The sequence below is a fragment of the Myotis yumanensis genome, unplaced genomic scaffold, assembly GCF_028538775.1.
Source record: "Myotis yumanensis isolate MYYU_CA2020_CCGP unplaced genomic scaffold, mMyoYum1.0.hap1 SCAF_2, whole genome shotgun sequence".
In the NCBI taxonomy this organism is placed as follows: Eukaryota; Metazoa; Chordata; class Mammalia; order Chiroptera; family Vespertilionidae; genus Myotis; species Myotis yumanensis.
In genome coordinates this window covers 92,258,641-92,262,678 of record NW_027223753.1, presented here as the reverse complement: position 1 = coordinate 92,262,678, position 4,038 = coordinate 92,258,641, and the positions used below count along the sequence as shown (strand labels likewise).

General features: G+C 38.9%; 1 pseudogene; it reads left to right on the top strand.

The window, feature by feature from the left end:
• Positions 1-1,287: 1,287 nt before the first annotated feature.
• Positions 1,288-1,883, top strand: LOC139001966 (small ribosomal subunit protein eS8 pseudogene; annotated as a pseudogene).
• Positions 1,884-4,038: the final 2,155 nt, after the last annotated feature.

Below are 4,038 nucleotides of genomic sequence, written 5' to 3'. Positions count from 1 at the left end.
ACTGGGGGCGGGAACAGCCGGGGAGAGGTCAATGGTGGAAAAAGGAGACATATGTAATACTTTAAACAATAAAGAATTTAAATTAAAAAATAATAATAAAATAAATAAAAACAAGAGTAAAGTTAAGACATGTCCATTGCAGATTTTTAAATGCTTGATCTGTAGCTGTTCTTTCTGAAAGTAATTATATACTAGGGGAGAACTTCTTGTAATCTAAGCATTCAGTTCCTAATTTACTTGTTCTGCAAGTTCCCATGTTGATATGTTTGATGGAGCCTATACTTATGTGGACCCAAAATGCAAATGGTAAAAGTGCCTTGTGATGAGTCATGTTCCTACTTGTCTGCTTTGCTCCCTGGGGGCAGGATGGCCAGCCTGCCAGACCCTGAGGAAGAGAGGGGGCAGGGAAACAGAAAATGGGAATTGTAGGAGCCTCTAAAAATAACGCTCTGACTCAACAACAAAAAATAAACAACATGATTTAAAAATAGGCAAAGGACTTGAATAGACATTCCTCCAAAGGCGATATACAAATGGCCAACAAGCACAAGAAAAGTTGCTCATCACTAATATTTAGGGAAATGCAAATTAAAACCGCAATGAAATATTACATCTATCCATTAGGATGACTACTATAAAAAAAACAAAACCCACAAACACTGAAAATACAAAAATAACAAGTGTTAGCAAGGATGTGGAGAACTTGAAATCCTTATGCACTGTTGGTGTGGATATAAAATCCTGTAGCTGCTGTGGAATATAGTAGGTCTTCAAAAATTTTAGAATAGAACCTTGCTGGCAGGGCTCAGTGGGTGAGCATCAATCTATGAAACCAGGAGGGCACGGTTCAATTCCCAATCGGGGCACATGCCCAGGTTGCAGGTTTGATCCCCTGTGTCGGACGTGCAGGAGGCAACCAATTGATGATTCTCTCTCATCCTTGATGTTTCTCTCTCTCTCTCTCTCTCTCTCTCTCTCTCTTCCTTTCTTAAATCAATAAAAAAATATTTTTTAAAAAATTTAAGGCTTGCCGAAACCAGTTTGGCTCAGTGGATAGAGCGTCGGCCTTCGGACTAAAGGGTCCCGGGTTCGATTCCGGTCAAGGGCATATACCTGGGTTGCGGGCACATCCCCAGTAGGAGATGTGCAGGAGGCGGCTGATCGATGTTTCTCTCTCATCGATGTTTCTAACTCTCTATCTCTCTCCCTTCCTCTCTGTAAAAAATCAATAAAATATATTAAAAAAATAAAAATAAAAATAAAAAATAAAAAATTTAAGGCCAAGCAATGGGTATCTCTCAGGACAACTGGCACAAGTGCCACAAGACTGAGGGCAAGAGAAAGCCCTATCACAAGAAGCAAAAATATGAGCTGGGATGCCCTGCTGCCAACACTAAGATTGGACCCCACAGCATACACACAGTCCGTGTGTGGGAAGGCAACAAGAAGTACTGAGCCTTGAGGCTGGACGTGGGCAACTTCTCCTGAGGCTCAGAGTGCTATACGCACAAAACAAGGATTATTGACATTGTCTACAATGCTTCTAACAACAAACTGGTCCAAACCAAGACTCTGGTAAAAAACTGCATCGTGCTCATTGACAGCACACCATACCGACAACAGTAAGAGTCCCACTATGCACTGTCCCTGGGCTGCAAGAAGGGGGCCAAGCTGACTCCTGAGGAGGAAGAGATTTTAAACAAAAAATGATCAAATAAATTTCAGAAGAAATATGATGAAAGTAAAAAGAATGCCAAAATCAGCAGTCTTCTTGCATGCATCACTTCAAGATCAGGCCAGTGTGGCCAAGCAGATGGCTATGTGCTTAAAGGCAAGAGCTGGAGTTCTATCTGAGGAAAATCAAGGCCCGGAGGGGCAAATAAATCCTTTTCCCGAGCTTAGCTCATGTAAGAAAGGTGTTTATCTAGAAAAAAAAAAAATAGAATTATTATATACACCAAAGAATTGAAGACAAGGCCTCAAAGAAATATTTGTACACTCATGTTCAGAGCAGCAGTATTCACAATAGCCAAAGGGTGGAAGCAACCAAAATGTCCATCAATGGAGGGATCAATAAGCAAAACATGACATATACATACAATGAAACATTATTCAGCCATAAAAAAGGAAGGAAATTCTGACATAAGCTACAACATGAGTGAATATTGGGGACATTATGCTCAGTGAAATAAGCCAGTCACAAGGTAGTTGATACTAGATATTTCCACTGATATGAGGTTTCTAGAGTAGTCAAGTTCAGAGAGATAGAAAGTAATGGTATTTTCCAGGGCTGATGGGAAAATGAGAAGTTAGTGTTTAATAGGTACAGAGTTTCAGTTTGGGAAGACAAAAAAGTTCTGGAAATGGATGGTGGTGATGTTTGTACAACATTATGAATACATGTAGCACTACAGAGCTGTCCACTTAAAAATTGTTAAAGTGGTAAATTTATATGTGTATTTTATCACAGTAAAAAAAAAGGGGGGAGTGGTAATAGTGACCCTGTGAACTTAAAGCACAAGGCAGCTATGACCTAAGAAAAAAAGATAGGTGAGTGCACCCCTATTTGACCAAGTTTCAATGAGAAAAAGATATTTTCAAAATTTGGTCTACAGTGTCATCAAAGATGTAAAGAAACAGAAGACTGCCAGGAGTGTCCCTCCATATGACTTTCTGAGGGAGATATGTATGTATGAAAGCCTTTCACATGTGCATGTCCTCTAACACAGCAATTCCACTTCTAGGCATTTCATCTTAAGCAATAATCACAGATGTTCACCAGATGTACCTACAACAATTTAAAGCAAATGGTCAAAAATGAGGCATGGTGAAACCAAGTGTTACACTGGCACTACCCAATCAATCTCATATTGTCAAAGAATAGTTTGTCACATGGGAAAAAGTTTTCAATGTATCACTGAATGTTGTTGTTTTTAATTACAGGACAATAAGTTTATTATGCATACATTTTCCTAAAAATTTTTACAGAAAGGGTAAGTTATAATAAGGGTGATTTTATCTTCATCATTCTTTTATTTTCCAGATTTTCCATATTGTATATGTATTTTTTATTACTTCAAAAATAAAAATATTTGTGTGAATATTTTTAAGTTAAATCTGAGTTGCCTGAATTTCTAGTTGGAGAACACTGGGCCCAGATTGAATATTCCCTGGTCAAATGCAAAAGGAGTACAAAAAAAATGCCATTTTTAAAAATATATATTTTGTTATTGATTTCAGAGAGGAAGGCAAAAGGAGAGAGAGATAAACATCAATGATGAAAGAGAATCATTGATCAGCTGCCTCCTGCACCCCTGACACTAGGGATCAAGCCCGCAACCCAGGCATGTGCCTTGACCAGGAATTAAACTGTGACCTCCTGGTTCATAGGTCAATGCTCAACCACTGAGCCACGCCTCTAGGTGCCACTTTTTTTAATTGTCCTAAGTTAGGTCTAACTGTTAGACCATGTAAGAGAAATTTTAAAGTATTTAAGAGATGCTCTTGCCAAATGACTCAGTTGGTTGGAGTGTTGGCCCATACACCAAAAGGTTTCGGGTTTGATTCCTAGTCAGGGCACATACCTAAGATGAAAGTTTGATCCCTATTCGGTCAGAGTGAATATAAGAGGCAACTGATCCATGTTTCTCTCTCATATCAATGTTTCTCCTTTGGTCTCTCTCTCTCTCTCTCTCCTTCCCTCTTTCTCTAAAATCAATAAAAACATATCCTCATGTGAGGACCTCCTTTCCTCTGCTATCACCACACTGTTGTCTGCATCTATGTGTTATATACATATTTCTTTTATTTGCTCAATCCCTTTCACTTTCTTTCATCCAGCCCCCCAACCCCACTACCCCTGACAGTTATCAGTCTGTTCCATGTATCCGTGCCTCTGTTTCTATTTTGTTCATCAGTTTATTTTGTTCTCTAGATTCCACATATAAATGAGATAATATGGTATTTGTCTTTCTCTGACTGGCTTATTTCACTTAGCATAATACTCTCCAGGTTCCTCCAAGCTATTGTGACTTCCAA